The sequence below is a fragment of the Coffea arabica genome, chromosome 2e, assembly GCF_036785885.1.
Source record: "Coffea arabica cultivar ET-39 chromosome 2e, Coffea Arabica ET-39 HiFi, whole genome shotgun sequence".
Taxonomy (NCBI): Eukaryota; Viridiplantae; Streptophyta; class Magnoliopsida; order Gentianales; family Rubiaceae; genus Coffea; species Coffea arabica.
The window spans coordinates 15,845,000-15,860,372 of NC_092313.1; the positions used below are offsets into that span (position 1 = coordinate 15,845,000).

The following is a 15,373-nucleotide window of genomic DNA, read 5'->3' on the forward strand; positions in this document are numbered from 1 at the left end:
TGATTATTCTTTTGTGGTTGGCCTTTATATCGAGTCACATTATGCTTGAGCTCTAAGAAGATATTTTTGTCCGCCGGTTTGTTTGGACAGCTGATTATTTTTCTAAATATATTTGCTTACATAATCATTACAATTTTTAATACAAATTTTTGTTTTAATTACCTTTTTAACTCATATACATCACATCACAAAACATGTTACAGTAAAAATATCCCAAATAACTTATAATCCAAACAAACTGTTCAACAAATTCGAATTTGTCTATCTCGAGGATCTAGGTGGATATTTATACAGCACAGGAGACATATTCTAGCTGTCTTAACTAGACAAAGGGGGTACAGAAGTAGGAGGAGGGAAAAAGTAAATAAGGATCTGAAATGCCTAAACTCCGGTCCCCTACTCACCTTCATCGTAAAAGTCACACAGTGTACAAGTGGCAAATGTTGATGCACGAATTATTCATATTTCTGTACAATTTCAATTTCAAAGTAGAGCCGCGGAGCTGTGGAAAGTGAATAAATTTTACTCTTACCCCAAAAAAGGAAAAAATAAAGAATAAATTTACATCCACGTGGCTGAGATCAGGTCGGTCATCAAAGATATCAATAGGTTGACTTTAAAGCTGGTGGACCAGGATTAGCAAACACGTGGCTGTACGCGAGTACTATTACGGCCCAGGGAAAACTTATCCGCTCCGATGGAGAGCCATTTGGCAATGGTCAAACATCAATCATGAACGCAAAAAGTTGACATGGGCCCACTTAGTTTGCCAGGCCTGCCCACTTACGAATATGACTTGATCAGACCCATGTGAATTTTTTATTTTTTATAAAAAATATTTATTTACACTCGCACTTTTAATAATCACACTTCTAATGTCAATTTTAATCATATAATTTTTATTTATTGAATTATACAATAAATTAAATAATGAGAGTGCAAATAATATTTCTTTTTCCTATTGATAAAAATCACTTTACACTATTAATCCTTTTCAAGTATTCAGCTATATCTACAAGAGCCCCAAGCTCATTCAAAAAATCATAACTACAGGGCCAAATGGTGCACTCATAACTAAACTCATGGAAGTTCGATGTACGTAGCTTATAATTTTTTATCTCAATTTTCTTGGAATGCCCGAAAACATATACTCCTATTATTATTTTCTGGGATAATTTCAGAAAACTCTCTTGAAGTTTCTGACAATTGCATTCGATTTTTCTCATATTTAAAAAATTACACTTACCTCTCTTGACACAGTAAAATACCTATAATGCTCTCCATTTAGTAGATAATTTTAAATTTAAGGCAATAAATTTACAAAACCAAAAAATATATATTTTTTGTCACTTGTCTATTTTCTAATTAATATAATCTCTTTTTATTATCTTCAATTTTGTGGATATTAGAAAATTGAAATTATAAAATCTACGAAGGGAGTATATTATGTTTCAAACTATAATGAAATGGAGAGACTCGCAGTGATAACTAAATAAATAATGAAATTGATGATTGAAATAGGAAGAACAACTAAATATGCGGAATTTGACATATTTTGTTTATTGTTAAGAAAAACTTTTATAAAATATCAATAATTACATAATGATTTCTTTCATTGGATTAGAAATTTTTTATTATGATTTTATTGTAGAGGTAGAATTTATTCTCTACTTTTGAGATATTAATATTTTTAAGGCCATTGGAGAGTTATAATGATGGTTCTATGTCAAATTAACTTATATTGAAAAAGTATTCGAGCATTGATATTTAATTTAGGGGTATAAAATTGGTTGTCAATAGGGTTTTGTGTGTGTGTTTTTTTATCGTAACAAGTATTAATACTGTATATACAATTTGGGATCTTTTGGATGACTACTTGATTTTAGAATTTATGTTTGGATGGTTGTTAGAATTTGACTTGTTGATTAATGCAAAGAGTGGATGAAAATAATTGAATATACTGTATTTTTCTTTCTTAGTTTTGTACAAAAAGGTAATTTAAGATTTTTGGAAGAAAAATCTAGATTTTTTGACCTATATTGTTACTAAACAGTAAAAGTGGGGGAGGTATATATAATTTTTAAAACGTGAGGGAAGCTCTTTGTAATTGTGAGAAACCTTAGGGGAGGTTTGTGAAAATATCCCTTATTTTCTAGCTGCAAGCCGAACCTACAGCAAACTTCTAGCCAGGCTGCACTTCACTTTACAATTGTTGCACATGTAGTTAAGGAAAAAGAAAATTATACTATCCAACTTCCAGAAGAAGTTCCCAAAGAAAATTGAGTGGAACAAACGCAAAGAAAAGAGAAAAGGAAAAAACTGATTAATGGCCAAATTTGTGTCTATAAACATCTGAGGATATTTGAACAAATTGGGAAGGGCGTCTGAGGATGTTCCTAACTTCATATGACGTGTGTCCCAATTACTAGGAAGTGACAAGCTTTCCCAACGTTGTTGAAAAGCAACAGGAGACACGTCACAAACTAATCTTTTGCCAAGTTGGACAATCCTTTTTATTTTGTTAAAAAAAAAAACGTGCCTTTTTCTTCTGATACCAGGACATGTTAAGCTTCTGTAGACAGGAACTCAGAAAAACATGCCACGTTTCCGCTTAGGCCAACAAACCAAGAATACCCTTACCCACGTCAACCCCACCATCTCCAGAAAAATCGATGTCACGAGAAAAATGGAAGCAGAAAGGAGCTATACATGTTGTTACTTGTTAGTAGTATTTGTTTAAGGCGAATGGAGTCGGCAACTAGGTACAATAATTTTAATTTAATTGAAGGTACGCGCGAGGGGATGGTTTTGGGGTTCGGTTGGTGATACGATCGAGGAAGCCACAGGACCATGTAATGTATATGCCCATCATCTTCGCGAGTACTTAGTGTTGGTGATCTGGCTATCGCGATGAGCGGTCACTCATGCGACCTAAATTTATACGTTCCGATCCATTTTAATTTTCGTCTAAAAGCATTGATCAATCATTCAACAATAATACAGTGGACAAATCGAAATAATATTTTATCCAAACAAACATGTTTTTCTTCTTCGGACCACAAGCTTTTCTGGAAAATCGATACTACGAGTGTCAATCTTGACATTAGAGAGTGTAAGTATTTTTTTATCTTTAATTTTTTTAATTAGAATTATTGCATTTAAATATGTCACTAATTAAAAGAAATAAAATACTCCAATTAATTACATCTCAATGATTTTGGTAATTTTAATTAAATATTGTTCATTCAAAACTATTTACCTACCCTTGAACTCCATCTCCACTTATTATACGTATTAAAATTTCTTAATCGAACCATGAAAAATTGCTCATTAATCATTAAATGGGATTGTAAAAAAAAATTGATGTAAAAAAATAGATACTTTCTAAAAAAAAAAAGAAGAGAGAAACATACAAGGAGAAGAGAACCCTTATTCATCTGTATATTTTCCTACAAATATCATAAGTAAATTTCACAATTATGCACTTTTTACCAATATAAAGAATTTTTCACGTTGCAGCTAATGGAATTTCAATATGCAAAAAAATTATACTGAAATAGTAGTATTAAATTGAAAAAAGAAAATCTAAAATAGCACCATATAAACTATTATTATCATTAATAGCAACCCCTCAAAACAATAAAAACTGAAAACTATTCATAAAATGACATAAAGTAAATAGCAATGAATCAAAATGTTAGAATACAATTCAAATAATACCAAAGGCAACATCCAAATATCTGATATCCAAATGAAGACAAACATTATTGTTATTAACAATAATATAGTAATGCTTCATTTGTGTTGATTTGAGCAGACCAAATACATCCATCATGCCAGGAGCTATCTTCAATGATAAAATAAGAATTATAATAAGAGCAAATTTAAAATGAAGAATGATAAAATGAAAACGATATCCAAATTGTTTTCAATAATGCCCAAAATAACCTTATTTTTCTAATGATTACATATGTGTATTGTATTGCAATATTAATGAATAATAGTAGCATTTATGAAATGAAAATCTTTAAAATTAAGTAAATTTCATTTATGGTGACGATTGTAGTTAGACAGATTTAGTGCATTCCAATAATTGACAATAATAATAGAGGTTATGGATTAAAAGCTGGCAATTTAAAAAATAAAACACTGCAATATGCTAAAAATTGATATTAAAATTGTTAATTAGTCGCAATTCTCATTCCAATTCTATGGTCATAAAAAATACTGATATTGAAACAAAAAATATTGTACTGTTGCTTTTGCTTTGCATTGGATTGTCTAAAAAATATGAATAAAAGAAGAGGAAAATAGAAAACAACAACTGTTTCTATCTATGAAATTTCAATTATCAGAATGTACAAAAAAAAAGTTTACGTGGTGGATCATTTATACTCTATCATTGAAAAAAATCGAATTAACAAAATACAAAGAATTCAAAATACGTGTCTGTTTATTTTTCTAACTTAATTATATTCGTTGTTTATAAAAAATTATAACAATTGTGGTTTATATGCAATAGAATTATGAATATACAAACATTTTGGTAAAACATGATATTATCAATAATTGATATGTTATAGTTCAAGCCATAAATTAAAAAGTGTTTGATTTATGATTCTAAATTCAACCCTAATAAACATATTAATTACATTGAGATGCTTTCTATCTCTTTTTATTTAATAAAAATTTAAAAAAGTAGCTAGTTAAAGAAAATAAATAACATAAAAATATGATATTATGATTAAAATTTTTTATAAAATTTTAATATCTAAAAAATAATATATTTTAAAATATTACAATTACGTGCACGTCAACTATCACTAGTCCTTAATGAACAGACAATCTACTAACACTAGGAGCTGCTACAGCTTCAAAATAATTCAGCTGCATGCCTTCACATAATTTGTGTACATGTAATCTAAAATGGCTTTTCTTTGTTTTGCATGCATGAGAACTAAATTATAAGTCTAAATTCCCGAGAATGATGGGAGATAGCTGAAGACTATTGCATCGCCTAACCCTAATTAAAAGTTTGTTATGGTCCCAGTCCCAGACCCATGCGAGAGTTCCAAGGACGCAATAGGCGCAGTTTCTTGTCCTATTAATGGTCAATGTTTGCGGCCATGCAGATTTTGTATTAACACGTTTACTACAAGTTAAACTCGTTCTTCACTTCTTCCCCGCAAATTTGGTGGAATTTGGTCTGCTATCCACAATCAGTTGACTAGACTCGAAAAGAATATATGTCAGATTTTCCTTGGCTGCCCTTTTCTAACCTCCGATTTCTAGCTTGCGGACGGGCATAAGCAGAATTGGCGGAGAAAGGAGCTTTGTGAGTCGCGAGTCTAAAATGTTTCCCCAGTCTACCACCCGGGCTCATTTCTCATGGCCCTGTGGCATTTGAAGCGGGTAAAAAGTAAACCAGCTATGGTGGTGGGGTTTGATGTTGGACTCTGGGTGATCTTGGCTTTTAGCTAGAGTGACCAGGTCTTCTTCCTATTATCAATCTCCCCTACGCAGAATATGATATCTGATTGTTCCAACGCCATATCAGGATATCTTGAACTTGATTGGGCCTTCTTGGCCTCATAATACTAAGGGGAAGAGAACAAAAAATATAGGATAAAATAGCTTTGCCGGTAGAGTTACCTCTCCCCTATAATATCCTACATTAATGCCGACTGACTCATTAGATGTAACCTTTGAAGGAGGTGGGGAAAAGGCACTAATTATAGATGCATATAATTATATTACTCCTCTATTCAAGCAATTTAAGAAGCAGGAGCTTCTCCGAGATTTTCACCCCCGCTTAAAAATTCTAAAGATAAAAAATTACGATTCTGGCAGTTCGGACTTGCAATCAAAATACGACATTAGTAGTTTTTGATGTGAGGATACAAAAATTTTCATGTTTCTTATTTAATTTACCAGAAATGTGAAAGAAAGATAACAAGAAGATTCTTGCAAGCATTCGTGTAACCGATTAGTCCTATTGGAGTTAGAGAGCAGTAGCTCAAATTGAGGATGAGATAACACATCTTAAATTGAGGATGAGATAACGCTTCTTAGGAAACAGTCCTACAAATTAACGGGACAGGCAAATTTTCACCAAGAGAAAAAAAGAAGAAAAGGTAAATTTTGCAGAGCATGGCCTTGAACTCAAATTTACCAAGTCCAAGAGCATCAAACACTTGTCGTACATTCTGCCTTTGCTCAAAGTCACGGAGAGCAATGGATAATTGCAAAATGTTGAGTTGAGTTTTGCTACTTTGTCCAAAACCTCTCCATGATTGGATAGATCGGAGCTGGAAAGAGACGTATGATGGTAAAGAGATACGGCTCCTTCATTCGATTTCCGAGCATCCGCTAGTCTTCCGGGCAATTCCTCATGATCTGTATGTGTGACAGCCCCACTTTCCCCTAAGGCGAACCAAAGGGATTAGCGGACTGCCTGCCCAGCTCTCGCCAGGACTACGGATCCGTTTACGTCAATCTAATATGTTCCGGAACTTACCAATGCGCGCAACCAAGTCAAAATGGCAACATAACCCAAAATAAGAAAATGAAATCCGGAGTCGGCCATGAATAGTAACCGACTCGTCCGAAACCCAACCAAACATCGAAATACATATACAACATAACATTAAACATTTACAAGCCACAATGGCATTTAAAAGTGATACAAAAGTCACTACATATGTGGTTTGCCAAAACAAAAGTGAAAACGGCCCTAATGATACATTTAGGGTCCCATTTTATATACAATACAAAAGAGTCATTCATCTAGTTCATTTGGCAACCATTTATCAAAATTCATTCCAAAAGAGTCATATTCCTGTAAGGAAAACAAAAGGAACGGGGTGAGCTAATTGCCCAGTGAGAATACAACTCAAGCAACCAAGTTCATGGATACATCAAGCTTAACAGTCCAATTTACCAAAATAAATAAAGCCACACATTAATAATGAGGATAAAAGGATACGGGTGGCTCTCAAGAGCTCTTTTCCTCGTTTGAATTCTTGATCAGGCCTCATTGACTCTCCGTCAATGTCTGAAAGGTAACCAACCGTAGACTCCTCTTAACTTCCATTCCCTTCCTCCTAACATTCCTCAACCGGGCCCGAAATCCAAACGCATGCATTGTGGTATTACTCGAGTAAACCGGAATCAAGAGTCTCTCATACTACAAGATTCCCTATGATGTTGCCCCAAGGCACATTAATTGGCACGACCAAGCCCTCGCCGGCTCGATTCAATCAATAACCAATGGGGTTGAGCTCATGGATAATATTTGAAGTCATGTATTTCATTTCATATAACATTTCATATAACTTTCCAATAACATGCGGAACAATATGTGAAAGTGATAAAGTACACTTTCACCTGGATCAATCAACATTCAACATCTCAAGTACAAAGATCAAAGCCATGTAATAGCACATAAGTGAGTAGTACACTCACCACGCAAGAAAGTGGTGTTTCATACACCGTGGTCACCAATCCGCCGTGAACTACCGTCACGTCCTAGAATCACGCAACAAATGCAATGAGACTCGATAACGAGTCATATAGCAATGCTTAACACAACCCCAATAGGGTTTCATATGCACAAATAAGCATGATAGCAAACCAGAAATTAAGAAAGGGCTTTAACTTAGGCCTTGATAAGAAAACCGGTTTTGACGTCATAATGCGGTAATGGCACAACTCTCACTACAAATATCGGTTGGGGGTGTAAGACCCACCGTTTCGAAGCTATGGAACAGGGCTACAACAATGTAGAAGACCACTCAATCCAGTTCTTAACACAACTAGGTCAAATATGCCAAATACTAACCCAGAATTCCCACAACAGGTTTGCAAAACACACAAAACTGTAATACGTCAATCTCAGCCTACACAGGTCCAAATGCCGAAATTCCAAAGGCATAAGTTAGCTAAGACATCCAGCTACATTTCCTCAGAAGACACCAACTTCAAAATCCAAACCAATTCCAGTCAAAACAGGCAATTACTATCGCAGTTCGGACATTCTGTGCACCAAAAACAGCAACAGTAAAAACGGCATAACTCACTCTACACTCGTCCAATTGTCCTGAAATTTTGCAGGCACACTAAACTCATCAATACCTACAACTTTCATGTTTTGAGCAAAGTCCAAATCGGCCTCTACCTATGACCTAAATTTTCGGACAGAATAGGGGTTCATGAACCCTAACTTTGCACATTTCATTCCAATTCCAAAATTGGTTGCATTTAACAACAATTCACACCCACTAGAGTCATTTCCAACCATTACAATTCATCATACAAGCCCCCAACATCAAGATCCTATTAAACCAGAAAAATTCCCAATAAAATAAAAACTTCACCAAAACAAGTCAAATCAAGAAACAAATCATATATTCCTTCACTCATGCCACCATTAAGCATAATATAACCATCATTAGGTATAGGGGAGAGGTTGTAGCATCACTTACCAAGAAACAAGGGAAAGAGAGATTGTGGACACCTTAATATAACCATCATTAGGTATAGGGGAGAGGTTGTAGCATCACTTACCAAGAAACAAGGGAAAGAGAGATTGTGGACACCTTAGAGCTTCAAACAAACTTCACTACAACCCTTACTAGCACTAGAAGATAGGATTTTATGGAATGAAATGGATGGAAGCAAATGTTTTGGGTTGATTTGCACCAAGTAGAAGCTAGAACTTGAAGAGTTTCTCCTTCCTTCTTGAGCTTAGAGAGCCGGCCAACAAGAGAAGAAAAATGGTGATTTTTGGGCATTTTTTTGATATTTAATCCTTGGGTCAAAAAAGTCAAGAAATTGAATAGTAATTCTTAAAGTCCAACCAATGAGATTGTGACACTTGTCACACTCATTAAATGCATTCCTATCTTTCTTTTCTCTCTCACATCAATCACTTCACACACACTACTTATCTCTTAACACCCGATAAATTTTTCACAGTATCCGAAACTTAACCTTATTGGCCGAATTTTTCCGAACTTTTCGCACTAGTGGGTCCCACGTCCAATATAGATTCTTAATTTTCTAAAAACTATCCAATACGAGAAAACTCATCTTAAAACTATAATTACTCATAAAATTCACCAGAAAAATATTCCTAAGCCAGAAAATGCAGAAAACATGCAATTAAGGGGAAATAAACCCTAGGAAAAATATTAGGGTTTTACGGGTTCTCACACTCTCCCCCCCTTAAAAGAATTTCGTCCTCGAAATTCCTTATCAGCGGAATCCCTCAAATCTAAGGTACCCAACGGATCAAGCAAATGACTAGCCCAAATTGCCTACCTAGGCTCTCATCTCTTCCGTATCCGGGCACAAGAATCCCATCTAAGATAATTCACAACTCGAGCCGGCCGGTCCCAAGAGTAAACCATCCTTATGAAAGATTCCTACCCGACATACATACCTAGTTTCCTCGAGTCCCATGATAATGATTCGTATACTTATCACATGCCCGGTTCATAACTTATGCTCAAACGAGCACTTAGACATATTCATGAAATTAGGACCCAACACCACTTGGCCCAGTCTCACTCCGCGCAGAGACCACGCGAAGTGGCTCTGATACCACCTGTGACAGCCCCACTTTCCCCTAAGGCGAACCAAAGGGGTTAGCGGACTGCCTGCCAAACTCTCGCCAGGACTACGGATCCGTTTACGTCAATCTAATATGTTCCGGAACTTACCAATGCGCGCAACCAAGTCAAAATGGCAACATAACCCAAAATAAGAAAATGAAATCCGGAGTCGGCCATGAATAGTAACCGACTCGTCCGAAACCCAACCAAACATCGAAATACATATACAACATAACATTAAACATTTACAAGCCACAATGGCATTTAAAAGTGATACAAAAGTCACTACATATGTGGTTTGCCAAAACAAAAGTGAAAACGGCCCTAATGATATATTTAGGGTCCCATTTTATATACAATACAAAAGAGTCATTCATCTAGTTCATTTGGCAACCATTTATCAAAATTCATTCCAAAAGAGTCATATTCCTGTAAGGAAAACAAAAGGAACGGGGTGAGCTAATTGCCCAGTGAGAATACAACTCAAGCAACCAAGTTCATGGATACATCAAGCTTAACAGTCCAATTTACCAAAATAAATAAAGCCACACATTAATAATGAGGATAAAAGGATACGGGTGGCTCTCAAGAGCCCTTTTCCTCGTTTGAATTCTTGATCAGGCCTCATTGACTCTCCGTCAATGTCTGAAAGGTAACCAACCGTAGACTCCTCTTAACTTCCATTCCCTTCCTCCTAACATTCCTCAACCGGGCCCGAAATCCAAACGCATGCATTGTGGTATTACTCGAGTAAACCGGAATCAAGAGTCTCTCATACTACAAGATTCCCTATGATGTTGCCCCAAGGCACATTAATTGGCACGACCAAGCCCTCGCCGGCTCGATTCAATCAATAACCAATGGGGTTGAGCTCATGGATAATATTTGAAGTCATGTATTTCATTTCATATAACATTTCATATAACTTTCCAATAACATGCGGAACAATATGTGAAAGTGATAAAGTACACTTTCACCTGGATCAATCAACATTCAACATCTCAAGTACAAAGATCAAAGCCATGTAATAGCACATAAGTGAGTAGTACACTCACCACGCAAGAAAGTGGTGTTTCATACACCGTGGTCACCAATCCGCCGTGAACTACCGTCACGTCCTAGAATCACGCAACAAATGCAATGAGACTCGATAACGAGTCATATAGCAATGCTTAACACAACCCCAATAGGGTTTCATATGCACAAATAAGCATGATAGCAAACCAGAAATTAAGAAAGGGCTTTAACTTAGGCCTTGATAAGAAAACCGGTTTTGACGTCATAATGCGGTAATGGCACAACTCTCACTACAAATATCGGTTGGGGGTGTAAGACCCACCGTTTCGAAGCTATGGAACAGGGCTACAACAATGTAGAAGACCACTCAATCCAGTTCTTAACACAACTAGGTCAAATATGCCAAATACTAACCCAGAATTCCCACAACAGGTTTGCAAAACACACAAAACTGTAATACGTCAATCTCAGCCTACACAGGTCCAAATGCCGAAATTCCAAAGGCATAAGTTAGCTAAGACATCCAGCTACATTTCCTCAGAAGACACCAACTTCAAAATCCAAACCAATTCCAGTCAAAACAGGCAATTACTATCGCAGTTCGGACATTCTGTGCACCAAAAACAGCAACAGTAAAAACGGCATAACTCACTCTACACTCGTCCAATTGTCCTGAAATTTTGCAGGCACACTAAACTCATCAATACCTACAACTTTCATGTTTTGAGCAAAGTCCAAATCGGCCTCTAGCTATGACCTAAATTTTCGGACAGAATAGGGGTTCATGAACCCTAACTTTGCACATTTCATTCCAATTCCAAAATTGGTTGCATTTAACAACAATTCACACCCACTAGAGTCATTTCCAACCATTACAATTCATCATACAAGCCCCCAACATCAAGATCCTATTAAACCAGAAAAATTCCCAATAAAATAAAAACTTCACCAAAACAAGCCAAATCAAGAAACAAATCATATATTCCTTCACTCATGCCACCATTAAGCATAATATAACCATCATTAGGTATAGGGGAGAGGTTGTAGCATCACTTACCAAGAAACAAGGGAAAGAGAGATTGTGGACACCTTAGAGCTTCAAACAAACTTCACTACAACCCTTACTAGCACTAGAAGATAGGATTTTATGGAATGAAATGGATGGAAGCAAATGTTTTGGGTTGATTTGCACCAAGTAGAAGCTAGAACTTGAAGAGTTTCTCCTTCCTTCTTGAGCTTAGAGAGCCGGCCAACAAGAGAAGAAAAATGGTGATTTTTGGGCATTTTTTTGATATTTAATCCTTGGGTCAAAAAAGTCAAGAAATTGAATAGTAATTCTTAAAGTCCAACCAATGAGATTGTGACACTTGTCACACTCATTAAATGCATTCCTATCTTTCTTTTCTCTCTCACATCAATCACTTCACACACACTACTTATCTCTTAACACCCGATAAATTTTTCACAGTATCCGAAACTTAACCTTATTGGCCGAATTTTTCCGAACTTTTCGCACTAGTGGGTCCCACGTCCAATATAGATTCTTAATTTTCTAAAAACTATCCAATACGAGAAAACTCATCTTAAAACTATAATTACTCATAAAATTCACCAGAAAAATATTCCTAAGCCAGAAAATGCAGAAAACATGCAATTAAGGGGAAATAAACCCTAGGAAAAATATTAGGGTTTTACGGGTTCTCACACTCTCCCCCCCTTAAAAGAATTTCGTCCTCGAAATTCCTTATCAGCGGAATCCCTCAAATCTAAGGTACCCAACGGATCAAGCAAATGACTAGCCCAAATTGCCTACCTAGGCTCTCATCTCTTCCGTATCCGGGCACAAGAATCCCATCTAAGATAATTCACAACTCGAGCCGGCCGGTCCCAAGAGTAAACCATCCTTATGAAAGATTCCTACCCGACATACATACCTAGTTTCCTCGAGTCCCATGATAATGATTCGTATACTTATCACATGCCCGGTTCATAACTTATGCTCAAACGAGCACTTAGACATATTCATGAAATTAGGACCCAACACCACTTGGCCCAGTCTCACTCCGCGCAGAGACCACGCGAAGTGGCTCTGATACCACCTGTGACAGCCCCACTTTCCCCTAAGGCGAACCAAAGGGGTTAGCGGACTGCCTGCCCAGCTCTCGCCAGGACTACGGATCCGTTTACGTCAATCTAATATGTTCCGGAACTTACCAATGCGCGCAACCAAGTCAAAATGGCAACATAACCCAAAATAAGAAAATGAAATCCGGAGTCGGCCATGAATAGTAACCGACTCGTCCGAAACCCAACCAAACATCGAAATACATATACAACATAACATTAAACATTTACAAGCCACAATGGCATTTAAAAGTGATACAAAAGTCACTACATATGTGGTTTGCCAAAACAAAAGTGAAAACGGCCCTAATGATATATTTAGGGTCCCATTTTATATACAATACAAAAGAGTCATTCATCTAGTTCATTTGGCAACCATTTATCAAAATTCATTCCAAAAGAGTCATATTCCTGTAAGGAAAACAAAAGGAACGGGGTGAGCTAATTGCCCAGTGAGAATACAACTCAAGCAACCAAGTTCATGGATACATCAAGCTTAACAGTCCAATTTACCAAAATAAATAAAGCCACACATTAATAATGAGGATAAAAGAATACGGGTGGCTCTCAAGAGCCCTTTTCCTCGTTTGAATTCTTGATCAGGCCTCATTGACTCTCCGTCAATGTCTGAAAGGTAACCAACCGTAGACTCCTCTTAACTTCCATTCCCTTCCTCCTAACATTCCTCAACCGGGCCCGAAATCCAAACGCATGCATTGTGGTATTACTCGAGTAAACCGGAATCAAGAGTCTCTCATACTACAAGATTCCCTATGATGTTGCCCCAAGGCACATTAATTGGCACGACCAAGCCCTCGCCGGCTCGATTCAATCAATAACCAATGGGGTTGAGCTCATGGATAATATTTGAAGTCATGTATTTCATTTCATATAATATTTCATATAACTTTCCAATAACATGCGGAACAATATGTGAAAGTGATAAAGTACACTCTCACCTGGATCAATCAACATTCAACATCTCAAGTACAAAGATCAAAGCCATGTAATAGCACATAAGTGAGTAGTACACTCACCACGCAAGAAAGTGGTGTTTCATACACCGTGGTCACCAATCCGCCGTGAACTACCGTCACGTCCTAGAATCACGCAACAAATGCAATGAGACTCGATAACGAGTCATATAGCAATGCTTAACACAACCCCAATAGGGTTTCATATGCACAAATAAGCATGATAGCAAACCAGAAATTAAGAAAGGGCTTTAACTTAGGCCTTGATAAGAAAACCGGTTTTGACGTCATAATGCGGTAATGGCACAACTCTCACTACAAATATCGGTTGGGGGTGTAAGACCCACCGTTTCGAAGCTATGGAACAGGGCTACAACAATGTAGAAGACCACTCAATCCAGTTCTTAACACAACTAGGTCAAATATGCCAAATACTAACCCAGAATTCCCACAACAGGTTTGCAAAACACACAAAACTGTAATACGTCAATCTCAGCCTACACAGGTCCAAATGCCGAAATTCCAAAGGCATAAGTTAGCTAAGACATCCAGCTACATTTCCTCAGAAGACACCAACTTCAAAATCCAAACCAATTCCAGTCAAAACAGGCAATTACTATCGCAGTTCGGACATTCTGTGCACCAAAAACAGCAACAGTAAAAACGGCATAACTCACTCTACACTCGTCCAATTGTCCTGAAATTTTGCAGGCACACTAAACTCATCAATACCTACAACTTTCATGTTTTGAGCAAAGTCCAAATCGGCCTCTAGCTATGACCTAAATTTTCGGACAGAATAGGGGTTCATGAACCCTAACTTTGCACATTTCATTCCAATTCCAAAATTGGTTGCATTTAACAACAATTCACACCCACTAGAGTCATTTCCAACCATTACAATTCATCATACAAGCCCCCAACATCAAGATCCTATTAAACCAGAAAAATTCCCAATAAAATAAAAATTTCACCAAAACAAGCCAAATCAAGAAACAAATCATATATTCCTTCACTCATGCCACCATTAAGCATAATATAACCATCATTAGGTATAGGGGAGAGGTTGTAGCATCACTTACCAAGAAACAAGGGAAAGAGAGATTGTGGACACCTTAGAGCTTCAAACAAACTTCACTACAACCCTTACTAGCACTAGAAGATAGGATTTTATGGAATGAAATGGATGGAAGCAAATGTTTTGGGTTGATTTGCACCAAGTAGAAGCTAGAACTTGAAGAGTTTCTCCTTCCTTCTTGAGCTTAGAGAGCCGGCCAACAAGAGAAGAAAAATGGTGATTTTTGGGCATTTTTTTGATATTTAATCCTTGGGTCAAAAAAGTCAAGAAATTGAATAGTAATTCTTAAAGTCCAACCAATGAGATTGTGACACTTGTCACACTCATTAAATGCATTCCTATCTTTCTTTTCTCTCTCACATCAATCACTTCACACACACTACTTATCTCTTAACACCCGATAAATTTTTCACAGTATCCGAAACTTAACCTTATTGGCCGAATTTTTCCGAACTTTTCGCACTAGTGGGTCCCACGTCCAATATAGATTCTTAATTTTCTAAAAACTATCCAATACGAGAAAACTCATCTTAAAACTATAATTACTCATAAAATTCACCAGGAAA

The 15,373-nt window shown here is 36.6% G+C and overlaps 3 long non-coding RNA genes across 3 annotated transcripts; all 3 read right to left on the reverse strand.

The window, feature by feature from the left end:
- Positions 1-6,608: 6,608 nt before the first annotated feature.
- Positions 6,609-8,955, reverse strand: LOC140037205 (uncharacterized). The gene is made up of 3 exons (XR_011841130.1): positions 8,566-8,955; positions 7,465-7,527; positions 6,609-6,838 (listed from the first exon to the last, which is right to left on the reverse strand). It is a non-coding gene; the product is annotated as an uncharacterized lncRNA (long non-coding RNA).
- An 858-nt stretch (positions 8,956-9,813) lies between these two features.
- Positions 9,814-12,078, reverse strand: LOC140037206 (uncharacterized). The gene is made up of 3 exons (XR_011841131.1): positions 11,689-12,078; positions 10,670-10,732; positions 9,814-10,043 (listed from the first exon to the last, which is right to left on the reverse strand). It is a non-coding gene; the product is annotated as an uncharacterized lncRNA (long non-coding RNA).
- Positions 12,079-13,105: 1,027 nt separating this feature from the next.
- Positions 13,106-15,269, reverse strand: LOC140036739 (uncharacterized). The gene is made up of 3 exons (XR_011840265.1): positions 14,812-15,269; positions 13,793-13,855; positions 13,106-13,166 (listed from the first exon to the last, which is right to left on the reverse strand). It is a non-coding gene; the product is annotated as an uncharacterized lncRNA (long non-coding RNA).
- Positions 15,270-15,373: the final 104 nt, after the last annotated feature.